The sequence below is a fragment of the Chlorocebus sabaeus genome, chromosome 26 (genome assembly GCF_047675955.1).
Source record: "Chlorocebus sabaeus isolate Y175 chromosome 26, mChlSab1.0.hap1, whole genome shotgun sequence".
Classification (NCBI taxonomy): domain Eukaryota; kingdom Metazoa; phylum Chordata; class Mammalia; order Primates; family Cercopithecidae; genus Chlorocebus; species Chlorocebus sabaeus.
In genome coordinates, this window is record NC_132929.1 from 23,114,859 (window position 1) to 23,139,842 (window position 24,984).

The 24,984-nt window shown below is 38.0% G+C and overlaps 1 long non-coding RNA gene across 1 annotated transcript in view; it reads left to right on the forward strand.

Annotated features, from left to right (window-relative positions):
* LOC140710460 (uncharacterized) overlaps positions 1-24,645 on the forward strand; it is a 278,707-nt gene extending 254,062 nt beyond the window's left edge. Inside the window, exon 4 of the long non-coding RNA XR_012091485.1 lies at positions 24,576-24,645. This is a non-coding gene — a long non-coding RNA (uncharacterized lncRNA). The remainder of the gene's footprint in view (positions 1-24,575) is intronic.
* The last annotated feature ends 339 nt before the right edge of the window (positions 24,646-24,984 follow it).

The window sequence follows — 24,984 nt, forward strand, 5'->3', positions numbered from 1 at the left end:
TGCAAATATATGTTTAAAACACTGGTGATCACTCACTATCATAATCCAGTGACAGGCCTCAATCTGGTGTAAAGCAGGTGTTTAATTACTAATAGTAATTCAGTAGTAAACTTCACAAATTGTTTATTTTTCTTTTCAATGTTATTTTTATAATAAATCTACCATATTTGCTTGAAATCTGTCCTGCCTCCTTCTGAAAGGGAAAGAAACAATGGAGTTACAGCTGGTGTGTTGGAAATTAAACAGAGCATCACCTACCTTAATTTTAACAATGTTTCACGAAAGCTGCAAATGGGAATATCATATGTCTGTTGTAGTGAATTTGAGGACGCTTTTAAAATGGCCAGCAAGGAGATAAGCTGTTCAGCAGGCCCAATGCATTATAAAATGTATTTCCCCTCTTAAAAACCTTCAGTGATTTCTGTTTGCACGCAGGACACATCCAGAAATCACGACATGACACACGGGGCCTTCCTAGGTTTTTTCCTTGCCTCATGCCTGGCCTCTTTCTGGAACCTCATCCTTGGGAACACCCCTGCCATATCCATGCTGAAGGGCATTTGCCTCATTCTTGGACAGGTACTCTCCTCCAGTGGGATGTGTTCCTGCTTTGACATCCTGGCACTGTGCCCAGCCTTCAAGATCATCTCAGTTTTGTCAGCATCTCCTTTCTCAGAGAAACTGAGTATGATATTGTTTGGAATCTTCAAAGTGCTAGGTGTTGTATTATAGTCTAATGAGTTGACTCGTGGCTGGTAGCCCCTAGGCAGCTTCAAGATGAGGCCTGGCCAAGATTAGAGGGTTGTAACTTCCATCCCACCCCCAACCTCTGGGGAAGGAAGAAGGGCTGAAGGTTGAGTCTGTCAGCAGTGACCAATGATTTAATCAATCATACCCATGCAATGAAGCCCTCCATAAAAACCTAAAAGGACTGGGCTTGGGGAGCTTGCATATAGTCAAAGGGGTCTTCCAGGAAGGTGAACAAGAACACATCCACGCACCTGGAGGGTGGCACACCCCAACTCCGCAGGGGCAGAAGCTCTTGTGCTCAGGACCCTTTCAGACATGGCCCTATGTATTTCTTCATCTGGCTGTTTATTTGTATCCTCTAAAATATCCTATGCAATAAATTGATAAATATAAGAGTTTCCCTGAATTCTGTGAGCCATTTTAGCAAATTAATCAAACCCAAGGAGGGGGCAGCGGGAACCCCAATTTATTGCTGATTGGTTTGGAGCACAGGCAAAATAGCCTAGGGCTTGTGATCTGCATAGATGTGGTGCTCAGTCTTGTGAGACTAAGTCCTCAACCTGTGTGATTCAAGGCTACCTCCAGATGGACATTGCCGGAATTGAATTGTATTGGAGGATGCCCAGCTGGTATCTGCTAAAGAAATGATTGCTCACTTGGTGTGTGTGGGAAAACCCTTACACATTTGGTCACAGATGTTTTCTTTATTGGTGGTTGTGGTACGACATCAGAGGAAAAGCAGTTTGGTTTTTCCAATATACTCACCCAGAAACCCACCCAATTACAATGTACTTTGTAAGGTCACAGAGGCCACATTTGCTGATCGGTATCCTGCCATTGGCTTTGCACAGGCCGGCTTGCTGCTGTTCATTGTGTTGTTTCTGCACTGACTTGTCACCTTCTATGGTTCTCCACTCCTTTGTACATACCCCCAATCCAAACATTAATGCCATTGTACCATGACACCTGTGCCAGGATCTTTGTTCATGCCTGTGTGACAATGAAATGGAGAAAAGCTGACTATTTTCTAGAAAAATAATCTCAGTATGACCCAGGCACAGCTGATCTGGTCCAAGACATGAATAGAAATTGTCTCGTGAGGCTTCAGTGATTTGTGGCACAGCCTCAGTCAAGTTTGGGAGACCTGATTATTGACACCTGATCCATTAGCGATGGGGCACGCACTTTAACCATTTAGACTTTGGAGGAATAATGCCTGATCCATCACTTATTTCTCAACCTGGCACCTTGTTGGAGCTCAATAATATTTGTCCAATAAATGAATGGATGAATCTATTTATCACAATATTTTCCTAAGCTGGGCCTCCTTGTTGTGAGAAAAAAGAAATGAGGTCTGTGGCGACTCAGTCTACTTAGAGAGGGGAAAAGGCTGCAGAAGGAGAATCAAATGGGGTTGAAGTAAGGGTCCTGCTTTAAAGTTTTGCCATGTTTACAAGAGCATCCTCATTGAGAAGGGACCTGCTCTTCTTGTAGAAGTCACTGAGGTGAATATCTTCTCCCAGTGAGAGGACTCGGTCTTCATCTTTGTTCTGGAACAGCCCCTGCCTGTACCTCAAGCAGGGGGCTATGGAAAATCCTCTTCATCCTTCTACTCTGTTCAGAACTTTCTGGAAGTCATGGTGCTGTGTTCACCCAGAATCTTGTTCTGGCAAACAAACATGAAAAAGCATCATCTCCGCCATTCATAGCTACTCTTGTGATCATCAAAGAGAATTGCTAACATGTGTCACCATGGCTCACAGGCTTTGACACCCTTCTATGCATGTTCCGAAGAGACTTTGATGAAGCAAGAAATGTCCTACACAGGACGTAGTAAGTGAGCATGCTTCCTGTCTTGGTGATTTCCCAAAACCCAGGAACCTGGCGATTTATTGAGGCATGAAGGAAAATATTAGCACATATTCTTATGTTTTATTGAAATATAAAAATGAATTAAGCTTTACCAGTATTCAATATATGTAACTTAAGAGTTGAAAAATAAATATACAGTACTGGAGATATGTTTATAAAAATATTGCACTGGTGGAGTCCATAATAAAAAAACTGCTGGTGTCCATTGGTCTAGACAATTTTAGGGTGTGTATGGTCTGAAAGAAGAGGGTCTGACTGGAGAAGGGGTTACAGGTACCTAGTTAGGAACTTGCTGCATTTGGCTATCTGCATCTGAAGACAGGTTCTTTCTCTTTTGTAGAATTGTGAAAAGGCTTCCTCTCACAGACTGCCTTGAACCTGGATGACCCAGTTCATATCAATTGTGTTTGTCCATTTATGGGGCTGACATATGAGCAATTGTATTGCATTATTTATGGAAAAAAACAAAAACAAAAACCAAAGTATCCTGAGCTTCCCACCAAAGACCTTGTCTTTCTTTATGAAGAATGAGGCTTCACATCGTACGTGGAATTTGAGATTCTCCATGCCTTACTGACAGTATCTCATTACCATCTCTTATCAGACATCCTTGTCTATCAGTAAAATATAATGAATTTTTTAAGAGACATATAATGCAATAGAGCACAGTCTTTCCAAAAGAGTTATTATAAAGCTCTTTATTTCTTGCAAGAAAATCCCTAAATACATATTTATAATAAGTATTAGAAGTCTCAAAATGCATATTTAGATGACAAGTTATGTGTTTAGCCGTCCCTGAGTACTTATTTTAAAATGTTACAGAGAATTAGGGAAACTCTCAGAGACACATCTCGACTTCCACAACTGTGATGCTAGCAAGAGTTATTTTAAGCAGCAGCTGACCTTTTGTACATAAGGGATAGTTGGGCACCGTTCTAATTGCCTTTAAAAAATAGGATTGGAAGTGAAGTAAACAGAATGGGTTCAGAGCCCATTGCACAGGCAAAGACCCTTCCAAGGTGGGCTCCCATTAAATGCATGTTAGATAGATTAGGTAATCTCTGTTAAAATAAACCAAAATATCTAACTTTTTCATTCCTGTTCTCCCTTTTGTGACCAGATAATGTCACAGAATTTCCTTCTTTTCATGCAATCATTCCAGACATATTCATTTATTCATTGCCTAGGATGTGCTCGATGATACTGGAATGCAATGCTCCCACCTCCAGTGTACTGATCAGGACATCACCATCTTACTGTCCCTGAGGCCTTAACAAACTCACCTCACCTTGTTAGTGTGTTTACAGTCAACTGGTCACTAAATCAGAGCAGTGTGTCCCCATGGCAGAGGTGTCTGTGAAGGCATGACTTAAAGGAGGTGAGCTTTCTCCTCAGAAACTGACTTCTTCAAACTGTTTACATGTCAGGGCATTTCTCGGTTTTACGGGCTTTTCAAATGTCTAGATTTTTCAAATGTGTGTGCTGGATATCTCATAAGGTGACCTCAAGTGTCTTGCATATTTTATTTCAATTATAAAAGTGGAAGGGTAGTTTGACTTAAGGGAAGGTGGGAATAGGACAAGGGATCCTAGAATATTGAGCATAAAGGTACAATCCAGTCCCTTCTCACTTGAAATGTGAACATACTGGGGATACCTGGAGAGGTCTGTGACTTTCTTGGCATTCAGCCATTGTTACTGGGGAAAAACAGGACCAAGGGAACCCTGCAATATCCTGTGTTCTCTCCATCTTTTGAAGCATTGATTCTCAATAGGCCACACATCACTGCCTTCCCCACAAGCTTTGCCTCAGAACAATATTTCCCTGTGTAAAGTAGTGGAAGTCTCCACTTCCAATCCAAAGGAAGAATAAAGTGTTATAAAAGGCAAAAAAAAAAAAAAAAAAAAAAAAAAAAAAAAAAAAAAAAAAAAAAGAAAGAAAAAGAAAAAGAAAAAGAAAAAGAAAAAAAACTCAAAAACCAAAAAATCGACAACCCTGCTTTGCGGCAAAAGTGCTAATGTGAGGCTTAACAGCAGTGATGCAGAGTCTTTCCTGATTGCTTTTGCAGGGTATGAGATCTATCTACCTAGTTTGTCCAGTGAAAGAAGGTGCAGAAAACACAGGTTATGGCAAGGGTTTTACCTGAACACCAAGTACAGCCTTGGGATTCTGGGAATGGGTTTCAGGGGCCCTGTGAACCTGAAATTAAATGCGAAATGGTTGATGTGCATACTACTGGGCTATCAAAAACTTCCTCAAAGAGGCCTGTGACCCCCAGAAGTTTGAGAACTACTTGAGTAGAATCTTGGTGAGGATGCATGGACATGGAGGACGGTGGTTGGAGCTACCAGCGTGATCCAGATCAATCACAGCTTCCCAATACTACAGAGCCCTACAGGTACCATTTTTATCCTATAGATAAATATAAGTGCTAGATGGGCCTAAGGTTGGTGACTGGATGAGGAGTGAGAAACCAGAAAATGACTGTGGGGAAGGAATAGGGTTACACAGGAGAGCAGGTGGCTGTCCCTTTCCCCACAAACCCAAATCATTTTCGCCTCCTGGTCTGAAAAATTTTATTTAAGTTTATAACCTGGAATTCGAACAATTGAGGAATTCATCTGATTTAAGTCCTCCCTTTGTTCTCACTTTTTTCCTTTACCCTCTTTGCGCTTTCTCAATTGTCTAAACAAACCCTGCTGGATCAGTGGTCACGTGAGGCCAAGAGTGGGAGAAGAAATTGACTGAGGAAAAGCTGGGGGGAATATTTGCAGGCAGTGGACATGCTGTTGGTCTTGATTTTAGTGGTTGAACAGTACACTAAAAATGGATGCATTCTACTGTATGTAAATTATACCTCAATATAGTTGATTTAAGACAAAAACCAAACATTGAATTGCTGTTCACTCCAGTTCCCAGCTGATCGTGTCTTTTTTGAAGGCCATTGGTACTTAGTGTTGGTGTCTTGTGTTGTGCATACATAGACCTCAGTTACTGCTTCTTTTCCTGGATAACTCCCCTGCTAACCTCTTAGTCCCTTAAAGCCTGGACCAGAACTTAATTTTCATCACTCTTTGAGTTCTTCATAGCAGCAAGCACTAAATTAAAACAAAACTAACTAATGATAATAATGATGAGGCAAATCAATAATTTTATTCAAGGAGCTCTTCATCGTCCATTCAGTCATATAGAAACCTATCCTCACTACTTTGGAGGAATTGAGTTAAGGGTGTGTTTCTTTATCAACTAAAAAAAAAACAAACAAACAAAAAATGAACTCAAAGTCACATGACTTGTGTTCAGGTTGCAGCTTTGACGTTTAGCATCTGTGTAATCTGGGCAAATTACTTTATGTTCCTAAGCTCCAGTCTATATCTTTACATGGGGGAATAAGAAATATTTGTTTTATCTACCTATGGTGTTGTCTTCAAAAATTATAAGACCACATGCAATTAGTGGTTTTTGTAGTGTGTACATAGCATAATAAAACCTTTCTTTTATCTTAAAAAATACTAACATTTTTAAGGAAAAAAATCTTGAATTTTAACGGGATGTTTTTGGGTTTGTTTTATTTTTTAAATAATATTTTCTAAAACTTCTGGAAGATTTTTATTACATGATTAACATGATTATGTGATTGAGCATGAAAACAATTTTAAATTACCATAGCAAATTGTGTTTGATCTACTTCTTCTCTTTGGCACATTTTGGAGATCTTTACTTTGTTTTATTTCCATTAATAGGAATTTTAATTTGGTCTTCTTAATAACAGATATTTCAGTTTCTGTTCGTTAATTTATTGTGGTATCATGTCAAATAATAGTATTTATTAAATAACAAAATGAACATTTTAAAATTTTAAATGAATGTATTTACAATTGAAATTACCCCCATGAGTTTTTTATTTGCTTGTTCGTTTTAGTTGATTGTTTTATGATTGCATTACTGTCTCATTTGTAATTCATTTAAAAAGAAAAAGTAAAGCTCGTACCACAGCAGATAAATCTCCAGAATTATCACTTCCTGTTTCAAAATTGAAATGATTTTTAAAAACAAATCTATGCTTTCTCAACTTTGTTCAGAATCTAAAATAGTGTCAATGTTTGCCAAGCTGGAAAGTAAAATATTAGGAGAAAATTTAATTTCCAAGTTCCCAAAAGGTCATGGAGAGGCAAATGAGAAAGAAAAATTTAATTAGTTTATTTTAAATAAAAATGACCGAAGTGCCCTTTAGGGAAAAAAAAAAAAAAAAAAAAAAAAAAAACACCCTTTCAACAAATGTGTTTCAAACAAAAGTGACAATTTCTATCACTTAAAGAACAGATATGGAAACAAGTAAATCAACAATGCTAAACCTCACATAAAAATCCACAGTGAATCTGTAGAGGTTATGACAACAGCTATTAAAATGATAGCTATTACATTTTACAAATCAGCTATTAAAATATCTGAGTTCATTATGTGCACAAAAGCTTTACATCCCACTGAGAAGAAAGAGCTGGGAATGGACCTTAGGGTCTGTCTGTATTTCGAGGTCAGGGAAGAGTCCAAATTTATGTAGTAACAGCACGTCTGCAAGTTTTCAGTTTGCTTCCATGAACTAAAACCAATAGCCCCGCTCCACAAAGAGGCAGAATCAAATGTCACTGGTTTGATCTACTTCAAAACAGGAGCCACTTCTAACAGCTCTTTTCAAAAAGATGGCATAGAAGAGAGATCAAGAGCCCATGTGGGTACCGTCTTTGGCCAGAATTTCTGACATGCCATACACAGGCTTGAAACAATTATTGCAAATGAAGCTACAAGATAGAGTGGTCCCAAACACCTTGAAAAAGGAGCCCTCCTCGTCTGAGGCTCAGAGAGCCCATGCTCTTTATAAAAGCTCATTTTCTGTTGATGCTGTTGTTGGCCATGCAGATCTGACACCCCAATGATTGTGGCTGCCACTGCTTCATGAGACTAAAGAATGATCAAGCAAAAGCATACTGCTATCCAGCTAGTGTTTGCAGTAATACAAGACCTGTGGTGTGGTTGGTGGAGAACATATTTAAAACAGTACAGTTTTTCCACGCACTCAGTGGGCATTTCTGGAGAGCCTGGTGGATGTATACAAGGCTCTGTGCTCATAAGATACAGATATGGATCAAAGGCTGTGAATTCTTGCCTTCTTTGAGTTTATAATACACTTAAAAAATTATGGTCTAGTTTTAATAACTGAATTTCTACCCATTAGTTCTCCTTAGAGTGAAGCAGCTTTTTTTTCTGAATGTCACTTAATTTTCAAGGCGGTTTTACAACTTATCATTTTGATGTTCTCCACTTTTATTCTTCTGGTACCAGAATACAATTTCATGCCACAAATGTGTATTGAACACCTTTGTTAAGCAAATTTCTGGGGCAATAGGTAGATGGCTGCCCATGAGGACTGCATGGCATCTTGTGAAGACTACCCAACAAGAATGCAATGAGCTATCTTGAGAGGGGCACTGGAGGTGAAATCACCTAATTCACTGTGAGAGAGCTAAGGATGCCTTCACAGAGAGGGTTTACCATCTTTGCACATGTGCACACACACACACACACACACACAGAGCTTTTTACTCCAATATTTAACTCACAGGACATACTGACGTTGACGTTATATGATAGGATTCTTATTCACTTCAGCAACCTAATATGCCAACTTTTCACTTACATTTTTTTTTGAGTCCTGAAGACTTCTTTTCTTTACAGAGTTACCCCTTTTAAAATGCAGATGCTTTCTGAATGAATCACACCTGAATTGTATTTCCACTACAGCCAGGTAGTATGGGGACTCAGTGGTTTTGAGCAAAAGCTCTGCAGTCAGTGTCTAAATGTGAATCTTGGCTTTATGACTTATTAACTGTGTGAACTGGGCATGCTAACTGGATCCTGTGGGTGTTGATTTTCCACTCTGTGATATAAGGGTTAGTAATACCTACATCAAGGGAATGGTAGGAATTTGAGATGATATTGTTAAAAAATAGCCCAGAACCTAGCACACGGTAAGCACTCAATAAATGTTAGCTATAATGATATTACTATCTATCTATCTATCTATCTATCTATCTATCTAATGATATCATTATCATTATTAGTTATCCACAGACACTCCAGTTGGAACCAGAGGAATAGGAATCAGGCACTAGAATGAGGGAGGCTTAGGAGAGCATAATTGGAGGAAGACTAACAGGAGTTGGCAGGACAGTTGGAAAGGCACTGAAGAAAAATTTAGCAGATTTCTTTCCCTGTTCACCCCTATATGTCCCTCTTTCCACAATCTCAGCATTAGAAAATACAAGATTCAATAGTTAAAATTCAAACAACTTGTAGAAATATCCAGGTTCATTATTTTCTTTCATTCTTCCTTTTTAATTTTTATTTTCACAAAATTCTTGGAAAATGAAACCACATTCATGCATTGTTTTGACAAACTGTGTGGAGCATCCACACTAGGTGATAGGAATAGAGGAAGGAGTAACACAGGCGGGGCCTCTGCCTTCCATTGATGTGTTCTCTGTCACTGGTCGACTCTGATACATTTGCTGTTGGGAATATAGGGAAAAAGAATCTCTCAAGAACTCAAATACTCATCCTAAGCCTCCAAAGATTGAGGTCAGGCCTGATAGTGGTCCTCACCTATCTTCATTACCCTTCCACATTTCTCATCACCATTAACTCCACTTTAACGGCTCTAGTTATTCTAGCATCGTGAATAACTGATGAGTTATGAAGATGAGAAAGAAGAGAATGGCAATCAAAAGCAGATTTATCATGAATTTAATGAAGATTAAGTTTCAGGAATGCTCACTTGCCCAGGTGGCTTCAAGACCCTGGGAGAGATCCTGATACAGTAATAGGTTCATATAATCATGAGTTTTCATAAGACTTGCAAAAGGAAAATATTTTATTGATTTTTTTTAAGAGGGGACCCTCAAATTCTGTAGCTTTAGCCCCCCTCCAAGATGGTTCCCCTCTGCCATGATGATGATGGTGGTGATGATTAATAGCTAATGTTATTGTGATTATTGTGGGCTTATTGGATGCCAAGCATAATGGTAACTGCTTTACCTATTATCCCACTTAATCTTATTGTTCTTTAGGAGCTCACTAACAATTAGGATATAGAACCAGCAGGAAGTTTGACCAAACAAGGTGTTGGAGGCAACAGATTCTGTGATCTATGACTTATTCCCAGAATTGAAGAATCTGGGGGCTTTCTCTACACAATACTTCTTATCATCGAGTCCATACCCCTCCACGGTATTCATGGAAAATTCAGGAGTCTATGAACTTATATAAGAAAAACTAATATTTTCACTTACCTCTAACTGAAATTTAACATTCCTCCAATTATTAGTGCAAGATTCAAATCTAAGTAGTATTAGCAGTTGCTGTGATTTTATCACCAAAAAATAACAAGTATTTTAATATTACATACGGTCATTAGAGATATCTGGAAATATTACTTACGCTCGACACTCCTTCAAATTATTAGAGCCGCCACTAAAATTTTTTCAACATTATAATAAAGAAGTATATATAATGGGGTACAAAATGAAAAGATTCACTTCTACTTTTAGCAGTGAAGGACCAGAGACTACATTTGTGCACTCACCTTAAACAAGTAAAGAAAAAAATAATAATATTTCCAAAACAACAGTTTTGGGATAGACAATAGGCAGTGCAAATGGTAATACCTGCTAGAAGGGAAACAAATGAGGTAATCACTGAGATTGCCTCAGTTTACTGCCTCAAGAGTTTCCAGGAAGGAGGATCTGAAACAGATGACAGTAGTTCCCCTGTACTTAGCAGATGAATTTGAGAATTCAGGGAGGCCACAGTCTCTCGACTTTGTAAGGCAGAGTACTGAAAAGAAAGAGCTGCACAGAGAGAATGCTTTTGAGGTCTCCATAATGAGTGTTCCCAAGTCGTCTACTGCATTCTCATCAGCATGAGGGTACGAGGAAACCACCCACATCTTGAGAAAGAACCAATAAAGAAGTGGGTGAAACAGTCTCAAGAGATCACATAAGACTGGTAATAATTTTTGTCCTTCCAGCCAAAGTGGAAAAACCTTGTAGTATACAGGGCACTGGCAATGTACTTGGAACTGTATTGCCTTAGTAGCAATAAAAAATTATTCCTAAAGACTGCTCTGGTCTTCTGTAACAAAGATTATAAGCAAGGCTTGAAAAGCTTACCAAATAATTTATTTGGGTTTCAGAACAAATCTCAAACACACTTTAAAGAATACAAAAATATCCAGCATTCAAAAATATAAAATTCAAATGTCAAGCACCCAATACAAAGTTACTTATACACCCAAAGAAGAAGAAAAAATACACGTTTTATTAGGAGAAATAACATAAATCAATACAAGAAGATTCAGAAAAAAACACAGATGAAAGTATCAGCACGCAAGGATATTAAGCAGTTATTATAAGTGTATTCTATATGTTCAAGAAAGTAAAAGAAAGCATGAGCATGCTAAACACAGATATGGAGGATAATTAAAAAGACCTAGTTCAAACTTGTAGAGATAAAATATAACTGCCCAGGATTTAAAAATATGTAGGAAGAGACTATCCAAAGATTAGATACTACATAAGAAAAGGTTAGTCAATTTGAAGATATTCCTATAGAAACTAACCAAATTTCTCACACAGGAAAATTTCAAGCAGGCTAATATATTTTTAATTAGAGTACTCAAAAGGTAAGAGACATGGAAAAAAATTTGAGGAAATAATGGGTGAAAATTTACAAATCTGATGAAAAATATAGGCCCAAAGATCCTAGAAACTCAGTAAATGCCAAGCAAAAGCACAGGAAGAAAATTGCACCAAGGTATATTATCATCAAATTGCTGAAAACCAGTGATAAACAGAAAACCTTAAAAGTAGCCGAAAGAAAAAAAAAGTCACAATGAATACAGACGAAAAGAGAACAAAAAAATGACTGCAGACATTGAAAACAATGCAAGCCAGAAGACAGAAAAGAAACCTCTTAAAGTACTGAAAGAATAAAATTGTCAACCAAGAATTTATACTCAGCAAAATATCTCTCAAAACCAAAATAAAAATAAAAAATGTTTCAGACAAACAGGAGCTGAAATCTAGATCTATACAAAGTAATAAATAACACTGAGAATGTTAAAAGTGTGAGCATATATAAAAATACTCTTAAAAATCTCTTTAAAATACCACTGGTTATTTAAAGTAGAAATTATACTGACGTATTGGAGGTTTTCACCATAAATCTAGATCTATACAAAGTAATAAATAGCACTGAGAATGTTAAAAGTGTGAGCATATATAAAAATACTCTTAAAATTCTCTTTAAAATACAATTGGTTATTTAAAGTAGAAATTATACTGATGTATTGGAGGTTTTCACCATATATGCGGTAGTATGACAATCATAGTTGAATATTTAAAAAAGTTTTTTTCAATAAATAACAGAAAATGTACACTAAGAATATAAAAGACTTAATGTTATCAACTAATTTAACCTAATTGACATTATGGAAGACTCTCTCTAATAAAAATACACATTATTTTCAAAGGCCCATGGAACATTTACCAAGATAGGCAATATTCTGACCGTAAAAGAAGTCTTATTAATTTAAAAAGAATTCAAAACATACAAAATATGTTCCCTAGCCACAATGGGATTAAATTAGGAATTAATAGTAGAAAGATATCTGGAAAATCCCCATGAGTTAGGAAATGAAATAACACACTTCTAATTAACCTATATGTCAGAGAAGAAATCAAAAGGGAAATCAGAGTATATTTTGAAATGAATTAAAGTAAAAGCATGAAAAGTAAAAATGTGTAGGATGCTGTTATCACAGTGATTGGAAGGTGTCTGATAGTACCAAACACCTTTTTTTAGGAAAGAAGAATGGTCTCAAATCAATGGCATATGCTTCCACCTAAAAAACCTAGAGGGACAAAAATATCTGAAATCAAAGTAAAAGAAATAAAGCTATGAGCTCAAAACCAAAAAAAAAAAAAAAAACTATTAATAAAGAATATCAGTATAAATGTTGCAGACAGACACTGAGATAAGCCCCAATGTTTCCCACCTCCTAGTATTCATGGCTTTGTTAATCTTCTACCCTTGAATGTGAATGGGACCTGTGAGTTGCTTCTAACCAATTACCTATGGTAAAGGTAATGAGATGTCATTCCTGTGATTAGGTTTTGTTATATAGCAAAGGTGATAGGATACAGCTCCTGTCATTATGTCACATTATGTGAAACTCCATCTCAGCAGACTGAAGCCAGAGATTTTCTTCTTCTTCACTGTTTTTCTGTAGGCTTGATGCATTGAGTGACCATGTTGGAGAGACCCATGTGGCAAGGTGTGTAGGCAGCTTCTAGCCACTTCTGGTGGCCTCTGAGACCTCAAAGCAGCCTTCAGACAGTAGCCTGTAAAAAGCCAGGCCCCTCATTCAAATTGCTGTCGGGAAATGAATCCTGTCAATTGCCTAAATGATCTGGGCATCAGATTCTTCCCAGTTGAACCTGCAGATGAAAACACAGCCCACCAATATGTTTGTTTACTGCCATGTGACATATTTTGTAGACTGACTTGCAGATGACTTGATTATTGAATGCAGGATCATCTGAGAGAAAGAGAATCAAGAAAAACCTAGTTTGGTTTTGCACTGGGTGGTGGTGACTTACTGAACAAGACAGACCGTGGAGAAACAGATGAAGGGAAGTAACAGTGGAAATCAGAAATTCTATATTGACTACACTAAATTTGAGGTGCTTACAATATCCATAAGTGGAAATATTTAAAATTAAAAACCTTTTATAATAACCTCAAAACAAACACTAGATTTTCTCCTCTCTTTCCTCTGCAGGTTTCCACTTAGACCAATATTAGACTCTTAAGAATTTCTGGTGGAGATTCTATTAAATTCTACTTTAAAAATTTCATCTCTGGGTGATAACAGAGATAACTATCTGGGGGAAAATGTGGAGTCGTGCAGAGTGTTTAAAATATACTGTATTTGGTTCTTCTACTTCAGTTTCCTAAATAACACATGAATTTATTAAATAAAATCCATTCTTAAAAATCAATTCCACTAACTCCTCCATTGACCTTTTAAGCTCTTTAGATCCCTGTATTCAAATCCCCAAGTCAGGGAGTTTTAAAATCTTACATACAAACTTAAAAAAAAAAAATACTTATTTTCTAGGTTATGTTAAGGCATAGCTAGGTGAGGTTAAAGTCATCTAATTAGCCATCCCACCACTGTGTCTCTTCATTTGCAACTGAATGACACTCAACTATGGTGAAGAATTCTCCTCCTGTGAATTCTCAGAAATTATTTAGAAATTACTTAGAATCTAATTTTTCTGCCCAGGGAGCTCAGTAAGAAGGAGTCAGGCTCATTACTGCTTATCAGAAATTACTTTTTGTCTCAAGTCTTTTTTACCGTGAAAAGCCAATTTTGATAAGAAGTGAAGATTTAAGCCAAAAGAAGGGGCACGTCATTGTAAGCAGTGATCAATGAAGTTGGGTGAGCCAGGCTTCTTTAGAGTAGTCCGAGAAGTCATCTTGCTGATGACCAACTCTTACAAAGTGATAAGTACCTGACTCTCAATGTGCTTTGAAAGCACTGAAGGGAAATCATGTATCTGCTATGATTAAAAACTACATCATGATGCTGTGTGTTTGAGGACAGTGTATAAGAAGGAGGAAAGACAACTGGAAATCAGTGATTCATTAGTGTTAGGTGTTAATGTAATTGTGAATGTTTTTCTTTGTTTTCCAACCTTTTGTGCAGATAATATTGTGAAAAGGGAATGAGGCGTATTTAAACATATTGCAAAAATTTCCTAATCTTTATTTAAACTAGAATAGAATCATCAAACTGGGTGAACAAACAAATCCCAGTTTGGGTAAATGTTACAGATTTGGTCAATGTTGCTTAGAAGTAACTGAGATGTTTATTACCAATCAGCACTTTAACATAAAACAGCAGATTTAATGACCTGGAAATTAACTCAACTAAATATGCCTTGATCTTGTGAAATTACTGTTGGTATTTGCCCTAAACAGGCAATGTTGGGTCCTGTCTGTGGCCCACAAGGCCCAGATGGTCTGACTCCTGCCTACTTCCTCTTCCTGCTTCCTCCAGCCACTTCCTCTCTCTCACTCTGCCCAGCCCTCGTGACCTTCTTTTTCCTCCTTGAGCAAGTTCATTTCTATGCCAATGCCTTTGTACTTGCTCTTGTCTCAGCCCAGACCACTCTCTGCTTGGTCTTTGCATCACTGCCTTTATTTGATTCTTTCTTCAACCATGACTTTCTCAGAGAAGCCTTTGGTGACCACATTGCCTAAAACAATGACATCCCCACCTGCACCTCATCATCTCATCACACAGTCATGATTCCACATGCAGAAACCCTGCACTCTGAAATTGCCTTTATTCATTAGACTACTTCTTCATTGTCTCCCCACAGCCACCGCCACACACACACTCTTGAATGTATGCTGCATAGACACACAGACCTTGTGCTTTCTCCCCGCTATTATATCTGAAACACTGGAAACATCACCTAGCATAAACGAATATCTGTAATATTTGTTGGACAAATGATTAAGTTGAATCTAGTAGAACAAGAATCCGAGGTTTGTTTCATCAGAGTTAAGTTTCATGAAGGGTATTACACATAGCGTAGAACAGTATGTCCATCTTTTAAAAATAATATTAATAATAATAGTGCCCATAGCAATTTTTTTAATTGGTAAAGTGAGGTGTATAGGATGTTGGGAAAAAGCTTCGTCTTGGAAATTTAATTGCTTTCTGCTCTTCAATGAGTCATTCTATTTGGAATGGAAAATCTAGTCCTCATATGTTCATTTATTTAAGAGGGATGAGCTAAGACCAATACAAACCGACAGATAAATTCCTAAGATTAGAACTTGAAGGGCAAATTTGTAAAAATATGTGAAGAATGTATATTTTTCTGCTTGTATATTTGTATTTATACTGGGATGAAAGAATAATGTTACCTTCCAATGTGCCCAGGTCCAGGTCAATGCATACCAAGGTTTGATCCTGCCACATGAGTGAGACGGGCCTGGTGTATTACCTGAAAATACTAAATATTTCATAAAGTTACTCTTTGGTGATTCTAGATACTGATGTTTTGCTCCTTTTACATCCTGTTAGCGTGATTCATTTCAAATATTGGTACTACCATGGAGTTTTTCCAGACCACCCCAATTTAATACACTCTTCCCATTTCTCTGACATCCTGTAGCAATTATTGGTAATTAAATGTGACCTGCCTTTTGCTATTTTTGTTGTCTTGAACTCTTACTTGGGGTTCTTTTTGTTTTGATTGTTTGGGACTATTATTTAAAATATAAGTCATTGTGGCTCGTTTCACCAGCAAGATTTTTAATACAGGGGTGATGCTTTTAACCTTTTGTGCTTTCCACAGGTCCCAGCACAGTGCTTTACATAGCAGGCAAGCACTACATATGTTGCCTTACCAGCAATTCTGGAGGACAAATGCCGTACATACCCTAAATTACCCATCTCAGCCTCTCTCTTCTCAGATGGGAAATATATCGGTGTTTTTTGAGGAAACTGAACCTCCTTCCTACAGCCTTTTTGAGTATTGATCTGGAGTGATGCTGTTGCTACCCTGGACATAAACGTATTTCTTGCTTCCCTGCCACCAGAGATTAAATCGTTGACTGTAATGAACTAGAGTTAAAACTACCAGGTTCTTTGGATTGTCAGATAGAAAGAAAAACACATTAGTTGTGGTGGTTTGTTGTTACTGTTTTTTTCCTGTTTCTGTGAACCATAGCGAATTGTGATTACTCAGTTCACAATGAATAGATAAAAGGCCTTCTCTTTTTCATTATTAAGGTTAGGCAAGAGTGCAGGTAATTTTATCTCATAAAGATTACTTAATTCACCTTGGGTGAGGGGAAAAGGGCTGAAATAAAGCTAAAACCTATTCTGCAAGGACCCAGCCTTTATGGCTCTGTTTGTTCCTGGTCTGGCTTATAATTCATTAGATCTCTTAGCAAAACAGATGCCATTGAAAGAGGCTCATGGACAGAGAGAAAATGCCTGACCATGAAGAGACGTAGCCAGAAGACCTATGGGAAGGACTTTTAAAAAAAATGAAGAAAAGGATTTTCAGTAAGTAAATAAGAATACCTCAGATTCCTGAAGGAATAGCAGCAATCCATGATAGCAGTAATAAAAACAACCAGGATCTAAATCCACTTAGTTTTTCATTTTGGTGCAATATTTTCAGTTGCAAGCTGGGTTCCACAGTGAACGCTACATGAAGCTTATAATTTTCCCCTAGAAATATTGTTCAAGCCTTCAGAGGCCCTAGAATGTTCAACCTGGTCCTTCACAATTATCCACATACATGCACCCTTTTCTTCACAATTCAAAATTTTCTTCTCTATAAATCCTTTGCTGATCATCTCTGCCCTTAACAAGTTCTCTTGACTCAATTCCTATAACCCTGACTGCATATATGTCTCCTTTAAATCTTAACACATCCAGTATATTGAGTTTACAAAGGAAAATAGGCTCAAACGCCAAAGTTTCTCAATCCTTCGCAATGTATTTCCAAAGAAAAGGGAGTGGTGGCTGAAGCACATGTATGTATCACAGTAGGCCTAAGAGTTGTAGAGTGTGTTGACAGTATTTCAGGCGGAATCCCCATGGGGCCCAAAGGGAACAGACTTTAAAGTTGGACAAACTTAGATCTGAAACATATCTTCTGCAGTGACTGTGTGGCTGTATTAGTTTCCTGTGGCTGCTGTGACCAATTATCAGATACTTGGTGGTTTAAAACATAAGTTTATTGTCTCCCAGTTCTGGAGGCCAGAAGTCTGAAATCAAGGTGTCCACAAAGCTGCACTCCTTCTAAAGGCTTTAGGGAGAACCTGTTCCTTGCCTCTTCCAGCTTCTGGTGTCTCCAGTCATACTTCGGCTTGCAGTTGCATTACTCTAGTCTTCACCTCTGTGGTCACCTTGCCACCTCCTATCCTATATGTCTTCTCTTCTGCGTATCTGTCCCCCGGACTCCCTCTGCCTCTCTCTCATAAGGATATGTACACGATTGCCTTTAGGGTCCACCTGGATAATGCAGAATGGTCTCGTCCCCTTTTTAAATTTACTCATTCACATATTTTGCTATATAAGGTAATATTCAGGGGCTTCAGGGGTTATGATCTGGACATATCTTTTGCGGGACTGCCATTCAACCCATGTAGTGACCTTAAGAAGAGATTTTAACTTTTTTTAAGCTACAGTCCCTCATCAGTAAGATGAGGTTAATAAACTTGTATTGTCAGGCAGTTAGGAGAAATAAAGTAAAATATATTTTCCATGTAAAGTATGTGTTGCAGGATCATGGAGGGTAAAAATCTTTCTCTGGGTGCTATTGTAATAAATTCAGCCCCTGCAGCACCCCCTCCATAGAGGTGTCTCATATGTGTTCATTAAGAAAAGTATTCAGTTATCATATATGGAATCTGCTACCCCACCCCATCCTGCTTCAGGTGCCTTTGATGATACCCATTGTTTCTGCCTCATGCCAAACCACTGCCACCAGTGTCCAGTCCATACCAAGGGCTGCTGATGCTCCCAGATCTGCCAACGGTGTATTCCACATCTTGACCTGGCTTTTCGCTCTTGTGAGATGGTTGGTTTGAGGAGGTGCTGGTATGCAGTCATGGTAGATAATTCCCTGCCACCACTGTGGTGTGGCTGATTTAGTCAAGCCTTCAAGGAGCAAAAATTTTATTGAATTACTTACAGTCCTCCATGTGCACAAACCACCCTGTACCCTTGTCAAAATGGAAAGACTCTTTCTCTCTCTAACCTTTTAAATTTAAATACCTCTTAATGGACAAGTAACATATATTAATATATGAGTCCATGCAAGGTTAGGTCAGAACACAAATCAAAGTGAAAGTCCCATGGATTGCTCCACCCCACTGATAAAAGAGGCACTGTCATAGACCAAGTGGGTTTGCCTGAATTTACTCTATTAAGACACTCTTAAGTTTCTTCTGCAGATAATCAGATAATTTCACAAGTTTGCCAGATTTGTATGAATCCCAGTGATAAATTAAAGTGAACCTCAAGCTAGAATACTCCATTTCTCTCCTATTACACCTCCTGGCCCTCCCTGACTCCCCTCACCACTCACAGACACACAAGTAAATGTGCCTTGCACAGCACCCAGAACATAGTAGGTACTCGATAAACACAAGATCATCTTCTGTCTTGTACTCACAGTGCTTTGAACACAGTAGGTATTCAGTAGATGCATTTTGACCAATGAATATCTGGATTTATAATGTGTAAGAAAAATTGAAACATTCCTCATAAAATTTCAGTCATTTCAATTTGCCCTCTAACTCTAACCTCTTTCACTGTTAATTGGTTCTTAATAGTAAGCCCCTAAATATAGATGTTTGTACAAGAAGAAGTGGGCAAGTAGTTGTCCACATCCCAGTTAAAATTCTTACTGCCTAGACTTAGCTTTGCAACATTGCTACATGGCTAAACTCTTGTATAACTTATAAAGGGGAAAGGTTTCTGACTTTATGTTATAAACCCAGTTGATAAGATTTGGATTTGTGTCCCCACCCAAATCTCAAGTCGAATTGTAATCCCCAGTGTTGGAGGAGGGGCCTGGTGGGAAGTGATTGGATTGTGGGGGCAGACTTTTTCCTTGCTGGTCTCGTGATAGTGAGTTTTCACGAGATCTGGTTGTTTACAAGTGTGTAGCACCTCTTCCTTTTCTCTCTTCCTCCTTCTCCTGCAATGTAAGATGTGCCTCCTTTCTCTTCACCTTCCACCATGAGTGTCAGCTTCCTAAGGCCTCCCCAGCCATGCCTCCTGTATAGACTGCATACCTGAGTCAATTAAACCTCTTTTCTTTCTAAATTACTCAGTCTCAGATAGTTCTTTATAGCAATTCAAGAACGGACTAATTCACCAGTAAAGGGTCTTGCCAATTGTGCAATAATATTACCTATTGGTTTTCTCCAGGAAACTTGACATGCTTTTCTGATATCAAAATGTTCATATTTTTTTCATAGAGAAAAGATAAAGATAAGAATATATTTTTATTTTCTCCCAGATTTATAGGAGGTATAATTGACAAAAATTGTATGCATTCAAGGTATGCAAAATGATGATTTGATGTACATATATATTGTGAAATAATTATAATCAAGCTAATTAAGATGTTCATCACCTCACATAGTTACCGCTTTTTTCTGTGTGTGGTAAGCACACTTCAGATCTACTCTATGTGCAAATGACAAGGATGTAATACATTATTATTAACTGTAGTTTCCATGTTGTATATTGGATTTTCAGAACTTAGTTCATTTTATAACTGAAATTTTGTACCCTTTGACAAAAATCCCTCCATTACTCCCACCCGCTAACCTCTAGCACCCACTTTTCTACTCTGTTTCTATGGGTTAGACTTCTTTAGTTTCTACCTATATGTGAGACCATGCAGTATTTGTCTTTCTGTGTTTGGCTTCTTTCATTTAGCATAGTGTCCTTAAAGTTCATTCATGTTGACATAAATGGCAAATTTTCCTTTTGTTAAGGGCTGAATAATATATTCCATTTTAAATATTTATCGTATTTTCTTTATCCAATCATCTGCTGATGAACACTTATGTTGTTTTCATATCTTGGCTATTGTGAATAATGCTACAATAATATGGAGGTGCACTTATCTCTTTAATGTATCATTAATAATTTCATTTCCTTTGGATATATACCCGTAAGTAGAATTGCTAGACTGTATGGCAGTTCTACTTTTAGGTGTTTTTTGGCCGGGCGCAGTGGCTCACGCCTGTAATCTCAGCACTTTGGGAGGCCGAGACGGGAGGATCACCTGAGGTCGGGAGTTTGAGACCAGCCTCAACATGGAGAAACCTCGTCTCTACTAGAAATACAAAATTAGCCGGGCATGATGGCGCATGCCTGTAATCCCAGCTACTCAGGAGGCTGAGGTGGAAGAATTGCTTAAATCCGGGAGTTGGAGGTTGCGGTGAGTGCAGATTACACCATTGCATACCAGCCTGCGCAATAAGAGCGAAACTCTGTCTCAAAAAAAAAACCAAAAAAACAAAAAAACACATACTTCTAGGTGTTATTTATTTATTTATTTATTTATTTTGGAGATGGAATCTTGCTGTCTTCCAGGCTCTCCAGCTTAGAGGAGTGATCTCAGCTCACTGCAACCTCCACCTTCCAGGATCAAGTGATTCTCCTGCCTCAGCCTCCCCAGTAGCTGGGATTATAGGAGTTTGACACCACGCCCAGCTAATTTTTCTTTTTCTTTTTTTTTTTTTTTTAATTAGAAGCGAGGTTTCACCATATTGGCCAGGCTGATCTCAAACTCCTGACCTCAAACGATCTACCCATCTTGGCCTGCCAAAGTGCTGGGATTACAGGCATGAGTTAATCACGCAGCCTATTTTTAGTTTTTTTGAGGTACCTTGACACCTTTTTCATAATGGTGGTACCAATTTACAATTCCACCAACAACGTACAAGGGTTCCCTTTTCTTCACAAGGATAATAATTTTTATTCTTGTTTTAGAAATGAGAACCTGAAGACCTGGAGAACTGTGACTTACCCATATCAATGTAAACGGCTTGTGCCCACCCTGCTGCAAGGCTGGGATCATTTCAGAAGTGGGACGCCAAGTTTCCAAGCATTTCTTATAATTTATGTTTCATGGACCAGTTATCATTCCCCACCCTGGAAATCACTGTGGATTGACACACTCCGGGTCTGGTTGGGGCCAAGGAAATTAAAGTAATTATGATGTAAACATGTTGGTATTTATGCTAATGCTTGCTAGAAGATGCAATGTAAAGAAGGTAGATTGACATAAGGCCATGTACCCTGTGTGTTCTCATTAAATGTTTAAAGGCTGAATATGCAAGAATGCTGGCAAATTTCTGGAAACTAACTACTGGAAAATGTTAGCTAAGTGGTAGATTTAGAAGTAGAGGAAGGGATGGAAAAAAAAAGCTGTTGAATTAGGGATAACTTTGCAAGCGTTGACTTAGGTGCTTGCGAAATGGAAGTGGAGCTGTTTTCTTTCTTTTTTACGCATCATGGCATTTTGCTGGGGATTAACTCATTGTCTCTTTTCTTTCCTTGCCAGGATACTGAAAGAACATTGACATAGTTCTTTATCACTGTCGTAACTGTTTCTGTAAGACCTACACTGGCAGCATCGGTGCCATTTAGTAAATGTGCCGGCTCCAGTAGGAAGCAGAAAGATGACCAGTTTGAACTCCTTCCCCTACTAGTGATGTGATCTAGAAAAATTGTCTTTAATTTTATGGTCTTAGTGTTTTCCCTCATCTGTAGTATAAAAATAATATTATAATACCGACAGGATTGTTTTGAGATAGTTAATGTCACAGTGCTTGGTGAAGCATAGGCCAGTACATATGTTATGTAAATAATGGTCTTATGCCACTGATTGTCACTTATTACACTAGACTTGACTGCCTTCTTGTTAGAAATACAGTACAATCAAGAAAATTAGCAACTTCAACCTTGTTTCTAATTTAAATATATGTTACTGTGTGTGTGTGTGTGTGTGTGTGTGTGTGTGTGTTCATACCTATGTTTCTTCGTCATTGAAAATGCAATTACAGCTGAAACGGATTTCTATTATTGGTGTTTTCTCATGATAACAGAATTTATCCTGAATTAATAGCATTAGTAGAAGTGGAGACTGTTTCAACCACTGCATTGGAACAGTAGCAAAATGGTGTGGAGACAAGTGTCTGACCACTAGCTCAGCAGGGAAACAAGCAATGAGGAGCAAGAATTGTCCGACTCATGGACTCAGTGTAAGTGGGTGAAAGCTCGACTCTGAGAAGGGACACAAGTCACCAAGGGCCATGGTCAGCCAAGATGCTAACCTCAGAAGAGGCAGCTGTAGATATGAAGTGAGCTGCGTTATGTGGAGCAAGTTCACAGCAAAGGGGGAGTTATCAAGAGTAGCTGACCCAATACCTTCTGAAAGATCACCCACTTATTGAAACCCTTTGTTTTACATATTTTGCTGTTGACAGGCTGTGCAATTATTAAAGCGGCACTTTTCCTTACTTATCTTCTACAGAAAAGATTAAGAAAGCACAGATTGAATTGCCAATATCCAATATCCAAGTTTGAATAACACAGATAAAATTGCCCACAACTGTTAGACACTCGGGCTAAAGGGAGTAGCCCTTCCCCTGGGCTGCATTCACTTACCCTCATCAACACACTAAGAAGCCATTCAGAATGATTTCCAAGACCAATTCTTCCTATTCCACCCTGTCTAGACTTTCTTGGAATGTTTTATGTGGAAAAGTCCTGGATTTTCCTTTTTTATTGACCTCTGAACTCTTGAGGTCTCTGGGTACGGAAAGTCTGTCACTGCCAAATTTCCTGTCGGCATAATTTCTTACCTGTTTTAAGTAAATAACCCATCTTTTCTGAACCCAGTGGCATAGTGCGTACAGGGAGCTATCTGCCCAGAGGAAGAAGTATTTTATCACGGACATGATTGAGAATTATCAGTGCAGGGTGGTGATAAAAAGCAGATCAACTTTTAGTTGAACTTTATTATGATTTTAAAATTCATTACAGGCAGTGCACCCCCTTATTGCCTGAACCTGGGGTGGATTTCCTGCCTTAGAATGCCTGAGGGCAATTGTTTTAAGGTGTTTGCGTGTGTGTGTGTGTGTGTGTGTGTGTGTGTGTGTGTGTTTAGTGGGGGGAGTACTTCAAAATTGTCTTTAGTTTTTTAAATTTTGCTTTTCTTTTTGAGGAATTTTAAAAAATCAGGACACTTCAGCCTATTCAGTTATCTATGCAATAAGTATTCCCAGAGTGCTGTTAGATTAACAATTCCAGATATTAGAATTACAGTAATAGGCAAGCCCTGTTCCATGCCCATCAGTAGCTCAGACATCTAAACAACCTCCAGATTCTCCAGAAATTGCTTATTTTTTCATTTATTGAAAAAGTATTTATCAAGTACCTATTATATGCCATGTACTGTGCTAGATATTGGAGATAAAATTGGCAAAGAAATCCTTGACTCTGTCTTCATTTAGCTTCCAATCTCCCAAGTATGCTTACCTCCCTTCTTCGTGAAAATTCTATTTCCCAAACTCAGTCACTTAATTACTACCTTTAAGATCTTTCGTATGTTAATAAATCAAAAGTGTTATTGTTTACTTAAGATTTGCTTTACTCCCGCTTAAGTTTAAAACCATTTTATAAGGAAATACTTTATTTCTATTCTCAGAAATATGTGCACATGATTATAACCTCCACGAGACTTTGTATACTTCTCATGACTTGCTCCTCACAGTGTCCTGCTGATGGTAAATGGACGACATAAATACAAATGAATGAAAAAAAACCCTATTAATAAATTCTAGTTGAATCTTGTCTGCCAATACCTAAATTAGTTAAAAGAGAGATTAGTACAGTTTAGAGACATACTTTAACCAAAATAAGACTTTTCCCATGAACGAATTGTAATTATTGGAAAGGAAATAACTTGGTTATTGTGTGCCTTGGTGTTACCTTATTCCATGTCCTTGTTCCACCTAATGGTCTTGCTTACCTACAATAACCAGGCCATATGTTTTTTCAGGCCATGGTCAACACTGTTGGCTTACTTATTAAGTTTTGTGTGGAGTAATCTTTTTGATTGAAGGCCTAGAATTGCTTATATCAACAGGAATTACGAACCTAATTCCAATTTATTTTCTCTTTTTTTACTTGTCTGTAGGTGACACTTTTTCACTGCATTTGTAGCTGTCTCAATATATTTTTGTTCTTTTTTTTCTATTTACTGTAGAATGCATAATCCTGGATCTCTTGGTCACAAATTGACAGCCTGAAGCCCTCTGGAAGCCCAAGACTCCTGGTGGTAAGGCATGAACTTTTTGCAGTTATAGCTCTTCTGCATGGAATGATACTGCTGTTTGATTTAAGTTTGAACTTGAAAGATTCATTCCTTTAGGGAAATATTTAACCTAATCTTGATTTTTGCCTCAAATTGGCATTAGACGAGCTTGACTAAGTGGTCCGGTTGCGTTAGCTTTACAGATTGGATTCTTGATTTAATACAGCTCAAACTACTTATTATTAGTATCTAAACCCTCTTTGCCAATTTAGAAAGAATACAGTAGGAGGAGAATAAAGATAAATAATAAAAGCACTGCCCAAGCACACCGTTTGAATCATAACCCAGGTCAGTGAGTTGC